This window comes from Hypanus sabinus, chromosome X1 (genome assembly GCF_030144855.1).
Source record: "Hypanus sabinus isolate sHypSab1 chromosome X1, sHypSab1.hap1, whole genome shotgun sequence".
NCBI classification, from domain to species: domain Eukaryota; kingdom Metazoa; phylum Chordata; class Chondrichthyes; order Myliobatiformes; family Dasyatidae; genus Hypanus; species Hypanus sabinus.
This window is the reverse complement of record NC_082738.1, coordinates 13,711,991-13,728,712: the sequence shown is the minus strand read 5'-3', so window position 1 is coordinate 13,728,712 and position 16,722 is coordinate 13,711,991. Positions and strand designations below refer to the sequence as shown.

The following is a 16,722-nucleotide window of genomic DNA, read 5'->3' as shown; positions in this document are numbered from 1 at the left end:
CCGCAACAAAAAAAAAACAAATTTCATGACATGTGAGTGATGATAAACTTGATTTTGATATGGATCTCTATTTTGGACTGAGAGTGGAAAGGGGGCAGAGAAAGGGGAGAGAGCAGGAAGCACCAGAAAGACTTTCTATAATGATCAATAAACCAATTATTTGGAATAAAATGACCTTGTCTGATGTCTCAGGACTGGCCCACAGCACCCCCACCCCTGGCACTCCTTCTCTGCCACCTGTCCCACACACTTCCCATGGCACTCCGTTCTCCACATCCTTTGCTCCTGCCAGATTTACAAACGCGCTCTGCTCCACATTAACAAATACAGTACTGTGCAAAAGTCTTAGGGACCCTAGCTATATATACATGCCTAAACCTTTTGTATAGTACTGTACATCTCATGGTTGTTAGTGAGAGTATGCCGTAAAATATTCTTGTTGATGGGCATGATAGAGATGCAGAACAAAGGACTGTCTGGGGAAAAATATTCCCTTTAGAAAACCAGAGGGGCAAAAGCCTGTCCTGGAAGTATCCAAGGTAAACAACATTTCCTTCAGAGAACTGACAAGGGATGGTATTCTCACAGAGCTGTCCATTTTTGAACCACACAACAGCAATGAAATGTTGTTGGATTATACCTGGCATACACAACAAGGTGTGCTACATAGATGCATAATATGCATAATGCTGATGTTACCGTGCTAGTATTCAAAAACCTGGACTAATAATCTGAGCTGTGAGCTAGGGTTCCACCAGATCAACTGAGAATTTAAATTGAGATAAGTAAATAAATCTACCAGTAATGGTAATCACTAAACCAGAGGATTGTTGTAAAGACACGTCTCATTCAATAGCAAAGGAAATTTGCCATCCTTTCTTGGACCGGCCAATATGTGACTCCAGATCCAATTAATGTGGTTAACTCTGAACTGTCCTGAAATGATTTAATAAACCAATCAGTCAAATGAGAATTGGCAATGGGCATTAAATGTTGGTCTTGCAGGCAACACTCACATCCCATGAAAAAAAAATTTTGAGAAGTGAGGTCCCACAAATATTTTCCCCTTCCTAAACAAGGTGACCTACACTCAGATGTGGCTCCACTGGATCAACATCCTTTATTGTCCAGGTGTATCTTCCATTGGATATGATAGTAGTTGGACAGTTTTTTCAGGCACTAAGCTAGCACTGACAAGCTTGGGTGTCTATGGGCTATTTGACAATGAATCACGGTCAAAGGAAATTCAGCTCTGCCCACATATCATTGTTTAAGATCAGGAGCTAGGATCCAGTCTGTGTTTTATTCCCTTCTCTGCTTGCAGTCACCACTTGTTGTAATCCAATGCCTAAAATTGAAGAATCAATCATAAGGCTTTATTGGTCTGTGCGGTTCTGATACATGATATTACTGGTAATAAATCTGTTTTATAAGGGGAGGTTGAGTAAAATAGGCTTGTAATCACTGGAGTTCAGAAGAATGAGAGATGATCTAATTGAGACAAACAAAATTCAACAAGGCATTGACAGGATAGATACTGAGAGGATGGTTCTTCACATTGGAGTAACTAGACCAAAAGACAGTGTTCTCAAGATAAAAGGGTCAGCATATAAGACTGTGTTGGTGAGGAGTTGAGCAGCTTTGAAGGGCTAGATGCTCATATTGTACCCCTATGCAGATCAGCAAACTATCATGTTTGGTTCCTCAGCCCAAGCAAATCCCAATGAGTCCAGCAGACTGTAACATCAGAAGGGGAACCCGTTGCCACCCAGAGACCCTTACTTGGGGTTTATGAGTGCAGAGCAATAGGATTACTTTCATTTCTGATACCCTGCATGATAGTACTAAAGGCAATGCGAGTAGAAAACTATCTGAATTATTGGTCTCAAGAGTTGTGGCAACATGAGCCTGGGAAAGGATTTCTGGACTAATGTTGGTGGCATCTCCTGCGAAAAAATGTTTTGCATTCATTTTTCAGGATCTAGATATTGTTCAAAGCCAGCATTTACTGTCTGTCCCTCACAGAGCTTAGGATGTTGGGAGTGAGCCACTTTCTTGAACACAGGTGGCATGTTTCAAAGGAAGGATGGTGTGTTATTTGGACAGGAACCTGCAGGTGGTGGTGTTTCCTGTGCTCACTGCCCTCATCCTTCAAGGTGTCAGAGGTTTGAGAAGTGTTATTACAGTACACTGGGCTTTTCAAATGAGTGCTTTTCTTGAGCCAGTGCATTCCAGAACAGTCAGTCTTCAGGGAAAAGCTGGGGTACTCAGTTAGGCCTGTAATTTAAGCTATGAAACAGATCGATCAGAATATAGTGGCAGAGAAACACCTAAAGCAAGAGGCCAGGTTTATTAATCACCTTTTTATATAATTATTTCTCTCAAGAAAATATTTGAACAGCAGGATATTAGATCTCAGCAATAAAGATAAAGAGGTTCCTGAGAATCTGTACAGATTTGCCAGCAGACTCAAAGCACGTCTAATATCTACAATACAGCACTGGGACACAAGACAGCGACTGATATGCCAGAATCGCCAAAGGCACTTAAATCAAATAATCAACTTGTTCAATCAGGTAGGTGCAGATTTCTGGATGTACATTTAGAATAAAGACAGGATACTGAAAATACTCAGGTCAGGCTGCATCAGTGGAATGAGAAACATTGTTTTGGGTCAATGACCGTTTATCACAACTGCGAAAAGTATAAGATAGACAAGTTTCAAGATATAGAGAAATTCTGTAGCATCCATGGAAACCAGCAGTCAACGTTTCAGCCCGAGACCCTTTGTCAGGTCTCAGCCCGAAATGTTGACTGCTCATTTCCATGGATGCTGCCCGACCTGCTGAGGTGCTCCAGCGTGTTGTATGTGTTGCTTTGACCCCAGCATCTGCAGAGTATTTTGTGTTTACAGAGAAATTCTGATGCAAGGTCATCAATCTGAAAGATTTGGCTATCTCAGGAGATGAGATCCAATAATAGTTTTAAATATGTGTATAATGTCAAGTTATGGATATGCATGCACATGTTTATCCTGAACCATTAAGGACAAGCACATCTGTTTCCTTGTGTACACTTCAGCTCTCGCCACAAATGACCTGCTGACTATTTGAAACGTGTTTTGCTCAGGTGAGAAATTGTACCTCAGCAGATTTGAAAGGACACAACATAAAAAGAATACATTATCAATGTGTTTGTATTTTTTTTTAAGCTTAAACACCACACAGGCTTGCTGTTGCTCAATCCATTGCTGGCTACCAGACCAGTAGACACAAAGACACAGAAGCATTTTCGGTCCCTTTGCCAGCCAATGTTAGCAGTGGCATCTGAGAGATCATGTTGTACCCATGGTCAAGGCAATGGTATGCCATCTACTTTACTTAGAATGAGGTAGGAGCTCAGCATTTAAACTTTAAGGAATTTTAACTGATTAAACCAACGTATTCTTTGTAGACAAAGGTGGGACCATTAGGGTACTTTGAGATATCTGTTGGCAATTGTGAATAAAGTGGATCATATCATTATGATATGTTAATGTGATCTGCCAAGATTTGGAAAGGAAGATGTGACCACCAGTGCCCATTAATTCAACTCCTACACATTAGTTGTCGATGCACCAGATGATGGCCCAGTGATAAACATTGCCCCAATCATTTATGCACCCAAACTCAAATAGCTCATTTCCCTATTTTAATTTCCTCAACGAGAGTATCAGAGTACCTTTGTCTGATATATAATTGCCAGGCAAAGATATTGTAAGGGATAATACCCAGAGGGAAAGCTAGATCCAGCTGTGGCCACTATCATGTGTGATGTGGGAAAAGTTTGAAAGAGTGAAATTGGATTATCAGCCACAATGCTGTAGGATGGAGGAGTGGGCTCAAGGGGCCAAATCCTGTCCCTTTTACATTCCCTTATCTCTGAATAGAGATATTTCCCTGATCTGAGCCCATAAAGACCTGACTATATATACAGAGGAGGCTTTGAAAAAAGGTGATTAAACAAATTGTTTTGTGTCAAGGTTTGGATTAGCTGTGATTGGGTATGATTCAGGAAAGGTTTTAATTTTATTCCTGAACATACTCATAGCTACATTAATAACTCCATTAATAAAACCTCTTGTGCTTTGTCAGGAACTCCCATTTATGGTCAACAAATATTGTGGATGGAAGTGTTCCAATTGCCAAGAAGGACCCTGTTAGCCCAATTTTGTTTCCAGCGCCTCCTAAATTAGTGACAATGGATGGGTAAGAGTTCCAGTCTGGTATCTGTTATGCTCCAGATTCTGTTCACTGTCTCGTACTTTTATGAGCAAGTCTCAACACAGATGCTCAGGTGTAGGGTTAGGGTCAGAGGCATAGTGAATTTTGAGGAGGATAGTAATAGACTTCAAGGAGATATGGAGAAGCTTATGCAATAGATGAATCAGTGGTGGATCAACTTGACAAATGTACTACACTTGTTTCATAGCAGTTAAGTGGGCACAAAGTCCACTTGATCTTCCTGAAGCAAATTAACTGTTATTGGGGAAATTAAGCATTAATCTTAGCATTGAGTGTCAGTTTGATACAGAGTTGGATACAGTAGGGCAATTAAACCCACTAAATTGTCAGAGTTTGAATCAGAATCAGAATCAGGTTTATTATCACCAGCATGTGACGTGAAATTTGTTAACTTAGCAGCAGCAGTTCAATGCAATACGTAATCTAGCAAAGAGAGAAAAAAATAATAAAAAAAATAAAACATAATAATAAATAAACAAGTAAATCAATTACGTATATTGAATAGATTTTTAAAATGTGCAAAAACAGAAATACTGTATATTAAAAAAAAGAGAGGTAGTGTCCAAAGCTTCAATGTCCATTTAGGAATTGGATGGCAGAGGGGAAGAAGCTGTTCCTGAATCTCTGAGTGTGTGCCTTCAGGCTTCTGTACTTCCTACCTGATGGTAACAGTGAGAAAAGGGCATGGCCTGGGTGCTAGAAGTCCTCATAGGACTAGATATTTCAATCCCTTTGATAAGCAGATCTTAACTTGGGTCATAGCATAGAGATCTTGAGGTGGGGTTTGGTGGGTGGCAGATGCTTCCCAGGGGTCATCATGTGTGCAACCCCCCCCCCCCCCGGATGTTAAGTCAATTTAAGCCCACTACATCTCCAGAAGACTCAACAATGCGACCCGGCATCCCAGATGCACCCCCTTCACATCTAGCCACCCATGGGTCATTTTAGGGCCCAGCTGCCATTGCTCCTCTTCATCCATAACCAGCAGCTGCTTCACTTGGCTACCTCCGAAGGTTCTTTATAGCTTGCCGCTGGCCCTGGTCTCAGACTCCCAATCCCTTCAGCAATCTGACCATGAAAGTAGCCACATATCCTCTACAGCTAACATCTACTGGGAAAATCTGCACCTTCCATCCACGCTGCTTGGCATCTGTGGCCAGCTCAGCGTATCTTACATGTTTCCACTCGTACGCCTCGCAGACTGCATCTGCCCAGGGCACCGTGAGCTCTGAGATTACTACAACCTCCAGAATGCTGGACCACAAGACCAAATCTGGTCTGAGGGTGGTAGTGGCTATCTCTGGGACAAATATTAGCCTTTTATCAAGGTCAACAGCCATGTTCCAGTCAGGAGCAGGCTCCAGTATGCCTGACACCAACCATGTCACTGAGGGTAGCACTGTCTGCCCTTGCTGGACAAAGGAGATGGTGGTTCTTCCAGTCATATGGGGCTTGGAGTTGTTATTCAGCCTTTGCTTCTTCACATTGGGTGACAAGCATCTGAGGACCTGGTAGCTTCCTTGAGTGAGGCTTACTTTGCAAGATGAGAGGATGTGCCTGAGGTTTGCTGTTCTTCCACAGACTGGACAAGCTGGGTCTTCACTGAGCCACTGGTTCAGATTTTTGGGAGTCATAAACAGCTCTTATAAGGAACCTAATCTTTCTTCCTTCCTTTTCCCATTAGTCTTTCCAGCTGAATTTTCTTTTCCCAATGTTTTCCCACCTTGTTCAGTCACTGTTTTGCCTGAAACACTGCCCTTGCATACCTCATCTGCTCCACCTGTCGCTGTACCTCCTCCACCACCATAGCTCGCCTTTGCTTTTGTGTTGTTGCCTTTTGCCAAATGGGTCTAATTAAGCCTGTACCAAGGCCCCCCTCTTTCAGATTGCACCTGACCCACCATGTCTGCGAACCTGAGTGCTGCTTTTGCCTGTTTTATTGACCCTGCTGGACACCACTTTCTCCCTGTTAGGGTCCTGGGTTCAGTATCATGGACAACTCTGTCACAGGTTCCAAGAGAGTCATCTCAAACCTCACCTTGGCACACTTGAACTCTTCAGTCAGCCCTGTGACAGACAACTCCAGAGCTCCTCTTCCATACAGGTAGATGTTACTTAGCGATCTTGGTAGGCCCATCCACTTCTTAATGAAAGAACTAACTGTCCTCTCCAACTTTTCAACATGAGTGATGAGGACTTCATACAGAGTCAGTGGTTACAACACCTGAGGGAGCAATCCAAACTGAAGGCCCCACAGCTTGAGGTTTCCTGGCAGCAAGTTGTTATCCATGGCTTTAAGCCCTTTGATGATTTCTTCTCTCAGCAGTTTCACTTGATTTGTATCACTGAGGTTTACATCATACCAACGCTGAAGTTGATGAAGTTGTTCTTCTCCAGGTAAGTAGACATCCTTTGTACTATGACACTGAAAAATATTTTCCCTTCAACATTTAATAGATTTATTTACTGAAACTGTCCAATATCTGAGGAATCTTTTTCTTTAGTAATTAGAATTCCTCCTGCCCACTAGCATGCTCAAGTAATAAGCTTATTCTTCCAGTCCTCCTTCATCTGTTTCCATAAGAGGTTCAGGACTCTTGGTGCATTTTTGTAGAGTTTCTACGGAACTCCATTTGGCCCTGGTGCTGAAACAGCCCTTGCCCGCTTTTCTACTTTTATTATCTCACTGTATCTGGAGGAACTGATGTCAAATTGCTGATGTAGAGGGTGGATGGCTGGCATATCTGAAGGTATTGAGATGTGTTCAGCTCTCCAGCTGTTTGAGTATCTCAGCTTCGGATGATCTTCCAACTCTTCCTTTGACATCTTAGCGGTTCCATTCTTCTGCTTTGTGAAAATGCTTTTCATGATCTTGTAGTGGTCCTTATAGAATCATGTCCAAGTGTGTTCTTTCTTTGAAGCCTGAGGTTTTCTGCTCTCCTTAGAGTTGACCGTTGTGCCTTTAGTTCTGTCTGCAGGATGCTGATTCCCTCTCTTTCCTCCGTGGTTGATCTTCTCCACTGTTTCTTCAGTTGCTATGTCTTCTTAACGACACTCTCTATCTCCTTTTGCCTTCTTGATTTGGGCTGTGCAGACAGCTTTGTCTTAATTATTTTTGCCACTCCAAATCTTTCTGTTCCATAGTTGTATATGAGGTTGCCCATCCTCTCAGTTCTCTTCCCAACTGTGCCCTTTAGTTCACTGAGGAGTCTGCATGGATCCTCGTTGACCGTTGCCCACTCTTTCTTGTTACAGGTTTTCGGCCATTTCACACATTGCTTTTTCACCTGCAACTTCTTTTCTGCTGACTGGCCTTGTCTTTCCTGTGAGCAGTGGTCTGTAGTGTTGACGTGCTCTTCTGAGACTGTGCCTGGGTTACTGATGCTCTGCGGACTTTGGGTTCCATCCTGTCGCTGAACTTCATTTGACTTACTCATCCTTTCCCTCAAGGTATACTGGTCAATGCGAGGTCCCAGTCTTGTCTCCTTCAAACATTTCATCCTGCCCTGGTGTATCTTCAAGCACTTAGCTGATATTACTTTCTTAAATCTGGAACTATTTCTTGCTCTTTTTTAATTTGCAAATATTTTAATTTGCTTATGGGATGTGGGGGTCACTTGCAATGTCATCATTTATTGTCCATCCCGAATTGCCCATGAACCAAGAAGTCTATTAAGAGTCAACCACATTGGTGGTTCTGAAGTCTCATACAAAGCAGACCAGGTAACGATGACAGATTTCCTCCTCAAAAGCCAGATGGATTTTTATGACAACCTGTAGTTGTGTGTGACTAACATCAATGAGACTTACTCCTGTTTTTTTTTAGTTTAACTAGTTGAATTTAGCTAGAATTTTAACTCTTACAATGTTGTTTAAATGTATTTTCATCAATATTTTCTTCACCAGAAAGAATTCTTTTCGACAAATAGTGATGAATACATAGATAAGTATTGTAGGAGAGGCCATTCACACATTTGCTCTTGGACAAAAATATGGCCTTTGCAATTGACACATCTTCAAGCAAATTTATTTTCCTTCGGCGGAGGTAAAGTTTTTGCTGCAATCACAGCTGAACTTCATCATAAGTGTTATGCTTTTGGTTCTTTTTTTGTAATGTCTTTCTTATTTCAATAAAACCTAAATAACCAACAGATTTCAGTTTTTCACAGCCATAACTAGTAACAATTATGATGTTAGAGTGCTATCTTAGTGTCTTTTCGGTCAATTGCAATCCAGCTTTGTTTACACCAAGCAATGGGTCCCCCATTGCACATGAGGGAGCTTATTATCTGTTCCTGGCAGATTCCGGTGATGCTTGAAGAAATAATTCAACCAATTAATGAATTGATCTGCAAACTTGGTCTCCATTCCATCATTTTATGTTGGTTGAATAGGCACAAGGCCCTACACTAATCCCATTTTATTCTCCTCAGACTTCCTTCAGACTCTACCGCGCGAGACAATTTACAATGGCCAATTAATCTACAAAATATATGTTTGGGATGTGGTTGGAAACCACAGCACACAAAGGAAATCCATTTGTCACGGGGAGAATCTAAAAACCTCAAACAGACAGCACCTGGGATTGAACCTGGATTGCCAGAGCTGTGAGGCAGAAGCTCCACTACCTGTGCCATCGTGCCAATCTTTCTCAAATTCAATAAGATTTGCAGCCATCAGTGATGTCTAATAATATCTGTTTTCCTGCTTTCCTTAGGACGAAGCTCTCATATTTGATCCCAGTGTGCAAGGAGTCAAATCATTTCAGCTCTACAACTATCGAGCATAATACTGCAGAGATAACTCTGGAATCTGATCTTTTTGTAATTTGCTTCTGAGTACACAATTGCCACTTTGGCGTGAGAGTATTAAGTGTGAAGATTTTTATTAATATAGTTTGGAACTTGGAGACAATGACTGATCAGAATTTTGGGATTTTAATCAGTCAATATTGTTTCATAGAGTCATACCACATGGAAACAAGCCCTTCAACCCACTGAATCTGCCAACCATCAAAAACCCATTTTCTTTAACCATACACTATTCCCATTTTATTTCAAGTTTAAGTTGAAATTCAAGTTTAGTTATCATTCAACCATATTTGAATATAGCCAAACAAAACAGCGTTCCTCCAGGGCCAAAACGCATTACCAACAGCACATAGCACAACTAACACATATGGGTACAATTTCAGAAAAGCATACAGTTACAAAGAAAAAAAAGTATAGCCCAAGTCCCTGAGTGTCCAGTCTGTTCTACCACTGTGCAAGCACCAGAGGGCAGCACCATCAGGAGGGCCAACCCCCAAGCTATAATGGATTCCAACATGCCACAAAGGCCTCTCCTGTACTGCCTCGGTGTCTCCTCCCCTGGGTGACTGCAAGTCACTACCCCAAGGCCTAGGCCTAGTCCTCGCCATAACTGAAGCAACGCAACTCCTCTGCCATTGGTCTTACCAATGAATCCATAAACTGGACTTGCAGTTACTAATGTCCAACAGGATCTTGTGACCACAATAAAAACATCCAAGACAATCACTCGCACTTTTTTTCTGACTGTACACCATCCAACGTACTGTTGGACAACAAGTCCAGGTGACAACACAACAGCAGTACATATTAAGTTCAGCCCCATCGCTGCAGAGCAACTCACTGATGGGATAGTTCTGCAGTACTTGATGTTCTTAGTATCCAGCAGTGTCTTGCGATTGTAAAAAAGACAAACAAGATGAACAACTACACCTTTGACTGGACCCAGTGGCCGCTGCGTCCAAGTGCACCGCCATTTTACCAGAATTATTTTGTCAGATCAAATTTTGATTCTACAAAGTAACTTAACTCTGGAACAATATGGCCACTTAATGATTTGGTGTATTTACCATGGTTGCAGTTAACATTAACAGAGGCCAAAAATCATGGGAATGATTTTGAGCCTGGAGTAGCTGTTAGTCTTATTTATTTGTCAATTGAGTATCTTTCAGTTACTTTGAAAGTTTTTTTTCACTTTAAGACTTTTTTTTCCATATGAATCTTTACTGAATGTTACCAATGAAGTGTTTCCTTGGTTAGGGGTCTCTGCCATTCAATATGATACTAGTGTTGACCAGAAATATTTAAAGTATTTAGAGGAAAAATATTTTCACCAAGATACTGGTGAGATCCTGGAACTCCCTGTTTTAAAGTGCGATAGAACCCTCTCATCATATTTATAATGCCCCTGGATGAACTGTACTGTTGCTGCAAAAAGATAATTTTCATGGCATTTATACCCAGGGTATGCATGCCCATGACAATGATAAACTTGAACACTTACTGTGCTGTAACTTAGAATGAGATCTGGGTAATGGGATGAAGCGGCCTGCGGTTGATATCAAGGGTCGAATGTTCTCCCTCTGTGACCCTCAATCTCGACCATTCCATAATTTTACAAGAAAGCGTGGTAATGCGACTACACCCAGTGGACGGCATATATCCACTAAACACTAAAAATATCCCAATCCTCTAGGGGGTACTGTTTGACTTCAGGGACCGAACGATCGCAAGCCAACTGCGACTCCAACGCTCTTTTCAAACTCGGAGGACCAGCGGGAGTACTCATTAAAACGGGCTTCAACCTTATCCCATTTGATCAACGTCGTTTAAACTCAAGCGCCCTCTGCAGACCGGAGGACTCGCAAGGATGACGGAGCCTTAACTGAGGCGCGCTGAGGTCATTTGCTGGTGCGTGGCTTCAGAACTCGAGGCAGCGCCGTCAGTCTGGGAAATTAGAACAGCGCAGAGGCGGCAGGTGCGTTCGTCGAGCTGTGCGTGAGAGAGAGAGAGAGATCGTTTGTCGGAATAGTTCATTTTCGCTTGACATTTGGAAAATAATCAGAGGAAGAATATCCGAACAGGTGAAGAGAAAATAAATATGACCAAAAAGTGTGTGATGTTGGGGAAATATAGGTGTCAAAACTTGGCCGGACCGAGACGGTAAAGAAGGTCAAGGCGTTCTCTGGGCTTGCGGTTAAAATTATACTTACTGTGTGTTTCTTGGGATCTTTACTGATGAATGACTTTTTAAAAATCTGAAATCGCGTTTTGGTTTTTCTATATTTAATTAACTGAAGTTATCTCACTTTTTTCTCAGTGCTGTATTTGAACACTTATCCACTTGTTGAAGTGAGTTCTTCTGTACCACCACATTAGGTTATTCAGTCCTTTTAATCTCAATGATTACTTCCAGAGTCTATGTTTCTCTCGGAATTCTACCTTAGTAATTCGAAGGACTCAATGGGTAATTTCCAAATTAAAATGAAAGTTTGCTTAAGAGTTTACTGATGTTCATTTTCTTGATATACTGTATTTTGTGCGACAATTATATTTTAAAACTGCTGTTCTGTGGCTCCATCTAATCGTTGATTACTTATAATGTATACGTTCTTATTTCTATATAATTTTTTTCTTGATGATGCGGAGCTGGTAATGACTATTGAGAGAAGTAGTCTACATGTAGTACTGAATTGTGGACGTCGGTTGAAATGTGTTTGAAGAAATTATTTGAATGTAAAGCATCCAGCTAAAATCTAATGTCCTTAATTAGAAAGTTGCTGGCTTTTGCCTCTATGCTTGTATTGACATTGTGTACAGTGAGTTAATTAAGACTTCAGATGTGTCTTTTAAAATTTAATAGTTTTCCTCCATGGAAGACTTGCAGTATATATGTACTGTCTCTGCTTGGTAACTGGAAGGGTATTTAGCTGAGCATAGCGCCACTGTTCACCTGATCTCTTGATAATGATCAAGAACTTTTGTACATGTAATTGAGTTTATATTTAGTGTGTCTTTCTGTGGGACTGTTCAGTGAGAACATTTTGGAATGAAATTTTTGCTGCAATGAATGTTTCTGGAAGAACCAGTAGAAAAGAGTTGAGGCATTTGCTAAGTAATTTGAATCAATTAATTTTGAGGTTTTTTTTAGATAAAATGCCATGTAATATTGAGGAAATAGTTTTCTTTATTGATATTTCTTTTGATTGGTCAGTGGATGAAAGAGGTTAAAAGAATGCTGATTAATAATGATTTAAAAAGGAGAGCAAGTTAGTATTCCCCCCTGAGGAAATGGTTTGAAAGTCATTTGAGTCATATGGTGTAATGGACAGACAGCAGGTTAGTTGCTCTAAACTGGGTATAAAAACATCTTTACAAGTTCTAACTCCAAACTGGTATTTCCCATTGGCATTTTGTTTAAAAATAATGCATTGTCCTTTTGATTTAACACTGATGAAGGGAAAATCTGATAGACCTGGATTAAAATATTTACTTTTGGCTGGAAATCTCTTCCACCATTTCCTGGTGAGTCAGTCTTATGAATTGTGTACTTAAGGATGTGTTGTACCAGATGTTTGAGTGCAACGCCAAGTTGTGATTATTTTTTAAAAGTGTAGGCTAATCCATTGGTTTCTATTTAAATGACCTCAGCAAAGATTCAAGCCTTGCTCCTGTTGGTTCTTAAGTGCTTGACTGCGGGGTGTTGTATAGATAGGAATTTCAATTTGTTTCACCTTTAAACACAGGCACTTATCTATTCTGATTGGGTGGGCCAGTGTAAGGAAATGTCCCCAATCTCTGGTTAATTACCAACGCAGCCCTGGCAGAATATTTCCCCCTCTTCCAGTACTTCTACATAGATTAGTCTGACTTGCTTTTGTGGTGGTGCAAGCATACAACCACTTAGGCTTACACAACAATGATTTGCACTAAAAGCATCTTGGATGTTAGCAATTTAAATGAAAGTTGGTTACTCCTTTGGATTAGACAAGAGAATGAATACTGTGCCAGGCATCAGGCAGTATTTCATCTACTGTGAAGTTGTCAGTTGAGAGGAGAATTGGATTTCACTACGATTTTTCTGCTTCTCCTCATCAAAGAGCCAGCAGACACTTCATTGTCTAGAGAGACAATGTGATGAGAAACTGCAGTATGAATCACCATTTATTGGGAGAAGAGGATGGTATTTATGATTACATGTAAAAGAACATAATGGTCTACGTAGTGGTTAGTGTGACAGCGCAGTAAGTTGTGCTACAAAATTACTCCACATTTAAGGTTTGATTTGTTGATCTGCCAGAGATTGTTTCATAGTATTGAAAAGTTGCTTTTCTTTGTTATTCAACAGCTGCTGTTCTCATTTTCCAGTTGTGTAACAAAGCTGTAAAAATAGGCTTGCCTTTAATTGAAAAAAAATTAATCCAAGTAACTGTCACCCTCAACCTGTCATGCAACTGTGCATTTCTCCACTTTTCCTCTCTGACTTGGCAATTATTTGGAAAGTGAGAGGAACAATTTTCTTTGATTGTCCATGATAGACAGTGAAACAAGTGTGTTTCCTGGCACAGAGACTGTAATGAGATGTAATTTAGAAACCAAATTAGGATGGGTGGAAACCACAGAAATAAAATCACTGGGTTCTCACCACCTTGTATTCCCAGAATGTTTCATTGCATTAACTCACCTACAGTTATCTCCCTTATTTAATTTCAGTTCCTTTGAAATTATTCCAGCTCAATATTACAATCTTCAATGGAGCACTGCCCCTTCGCACTAACCAGACTGGTGATTTTTCATTTCACCACCAAGGGCCTGTTGTATTGCTACAAAAGTTTTTTTTTAATAAAGCATTTAAACTTAAGGCCCCTGTGACTGCCAACTTGGTCAAGATCTCATTGCACTAATGGAAGAATTGCAGAGCTGTTCTTCTGTCAGTGTCTTGGACATTTAGTAACCTGTTGTGATAAACACTGGCTTTAAAAAAAAATCTTGCTGTGAAGACTTGCAGAGTGATTGTGGAGTACTTTGGAACATCCTGAAAGTGTGCAAGGCGCTACATAATTTTGTCAATATAGTTTTTCTGAGGGGATTGGGATAAATGCCAAGTGCCAGGTGTTCATAACTCCATATATCCAGCAGAATAATGCCAACTTCTAATTTCATCCCTCCTCACCCACCCACCCATCTCTTGGCCCCCTCCCCCCACCCAGTTTCACCTATCACCTGCCAGCTTGTACTCCTCCCCCCCCCCCACCTTCTTATTCTGGCTTCTTCTCCCTTCCTTTTCATTCCTATACCCCTCAACCATCAGGCTCTTAAATCAAAAGGGATAACTTCACTCACCCCATCACTGTTCTCACAACCTATAGACTCACTTTCAAGGACTCTTCATCTCATGTTCTCAATATTTATTGCTTATTTGTTATTAACAAGAGGAATTGAGTATAGGAGTAAAGAGGTCCTTCTGCAGCTGTACAGGGCCCTGGAGAGACCCCACCTGGAGTATTGTGTGCAGTTTTGGTCTCCAAGTTTGAGGAAGGACATTCTTGCTATTGAGGGAGTGCAGCGTAGGTTCACAAGGTTAATTCCTGGAATGGCGGGACTGTCATACGTTGAAAGATTGGAACGACTGGGCTTGTATACACTGGAATTTAGAAGAATGGGAGGGGATCTGATTGAAACATATAAGATTATTAAGGGATTGGACACACTGGAGGCAGGAAGCATGTTCCCGCTGATGGGTGAGTCCAGAACTAGAGGCCACAGTTTAAGAATAAGGGGTAGGCCTTTTAGAACAGAGATGCGGAAAAACTTTTTCACCCAGAGAGTGGTGGATATGTGGAATGCTCTACCCCAGAAGGCAGTGGAGGCCAAGTCTCTGGATGCATTCAAGAGAAAGTTAGATAGAGCTCTTATAGATAGCGGGGTCAAGGGATATGGGGAGAGGGACGGGGTACTGATTGCGTATGATCAGCCATGATCACAGTGAATGGCGGTGCTGGCTAGAAGGGCCGAATGGCCTACTCCTGCACCTACTGTCTATTGTCTATTATCATTTATTTTTTCTTTTGAGTTTGTACAGTTTGTTGTATTTTGCACACAGGTTGTCCACCCCGTTGGTGTGGTCTTTCATTGATTCTATTATGGTTATTTTATTTGTCAGTATGCCTGAAAGAAAACGAACCTCAGGGTTGTATATGATGACATATATATACTTTGATAATAAATTTTCTTTGAAGGGTCTCAGCCTGACACATCAACTGTTTATTCTTTTCTATAGATGCCTGACCTGCTGAGTTCCTCCAACACGTTATGTTGTGTTGCTCTGGATTTCCAGCATGTGCGGAATTTCTTGAGTTCATGACACATGCACCTACAGTTTTCCTCTACCACCCACTACCTCTGCTACTTTCATTAATCTTTTGAATTATGCAAGCTTACTTGGCTTTAAGAAATAGGACCACAATAAGGCCATTTGGCCCATTGAGTTTTCTCTGTCTTTTCATCACAGCTGATCCAATTTTCCACTCAGTCCCAATTTCCTGCCTTCTCCCCATATCCCTTCATGCCTTGACCCTCCCTCCTGCTCAGACTTTAGAAAGTGTGATGTTTTAGAGTTCCTTGTCTGGAGCATTTAGTACTCATCATCCTCTGTCTCACCTAGTGGTGACTTATATTGAGAGACAGCCCAGTGTGAAACTACATATTATTCTTGCATGCCTCAGTGCTTGTCCCAACTTCAGGCTGTAGTTGGCTGTATTTGGAAAGTACCTGAGTGCGAATCAAACTTAAGAAAAACCAAGATATAGCTTTGTGTTTTTTTTTTTAAATTATCACTTTTTTTCCACTTCTTTGATGGGAGCTGTGTATTTTGCTGCCTTTTACAAAAATGAATGAGCTGGCCAACCTTGTAGGTTGTGGGGCTGAAATTATGGCCAGCTCCTGGAGTCCTCTTGAGGCACAAGAATCAAAATTAGTTTTAATATCACTGGTATCTGTCATGAAATTTGTTTAACAGTAGTACAATGAAATACATTATATGTAAATATAGAGGAAAAATACTGAATTACAGTAAGTATATACAGTATATCTATTAGATAGTTTAGTTAAATAGTGCAAAAGCAGAAATAAAAAAAGTGGTCAGGTAGTGTTCAAGGGTTCAATGTCCATTTAGAAATCTGATGGCTGAGGGGAAGAAGCTGTTCCTGAGTTGCTGAGTGTGTGCCTTCAGGCTTCTGTACCTCCTCCCTGACAGTAACAGTGTGAAGAGGGCATGTCCTGGGTGTTGGGAATCTTTAATGATGAATGCCGCCTTCCTAAGGCACTGCTCCATGAAGATGTCTTGGATACTATGGAGGCTAGAACCTATGATAGAGATGACTAATTTTACAAGTTTCTGCAACTTATTTCAATCTTGTGCAGTACCCCCCCCCCCCCCATACCAGACTGTGATGCAGCCAGTCAGAATGCTCTCCATGGTACATTTGTAGATAAGTTTTCAAGTGTTTAAATTGATAAACCAAATCTTCTCAAACTCCTGATGAAATGTAGCTGCTGTCTTGCCTTCTTTAAAGCTGCATAAATATGTCGCGTCTAGGTTAGATCCTCAGAGATCTTGACAACCCAAGAAT

General features: G+C 41.0%; 2 protein-coding genes and 1 long non-coding RNA gene across 7 annotated transcripts in view; 2 read left to right on the top strand and 1 right to left on the bottom strand.

Moving 5' to 3' along the window:
* LOC132384604 (cysteine/serine-rich nuclear protein 2-like) overlaps nucleotides 1-10,771 on the bottom strand; it is a 95,516-nt gene extending 84,745 nt beyond the window's left edge. For all 4 annotated transcript variants that reach the window (XM_059955845.1, XM_059955847.1, XM_059955848.1 and 1 more), the window contains exon 1: nucleotides 10,596-10,771. The gene's annotated coding sequence lies outside the window, so the exon portion shown is untranslated. The remainder of the gene's footprint in view (nucleotides 1-10,595) is intronic.
* LOC132384449 (uncharacterized) lies at nucleotides 4,209-8,324 on the top strand. The gene is made up of 3 exons (XR_009508901.1): nucleotides 4,209-4,247; nucleotides 6,607-6,680; nucleotides 8,190-8,324. It is a non-coding gene; the product is annotated as an uncharacterized LOC132384449 (long non-coding RNA).
* Nucleotides 10,772-11,019: 248 nt separating the features above from the next.
* The window catches only part of lima1a (LIM domain and actin binding 1a), a 137,095-nt gene continuing 131,392 nt past the window's right edge, over nucleotides 11,020-16,722 (top strand). For both annotated transcript variants that reach the window (XM_059955841.1, XM_059955840.1), the window contains exon 1: nucleotides 11,020-11,175. The gene's annotated coding sequence lies outside the window, so the exon portion shown is untranslated. The remainder of the gene's footprint in view (nucleotides 11,176-16,722) is intronic.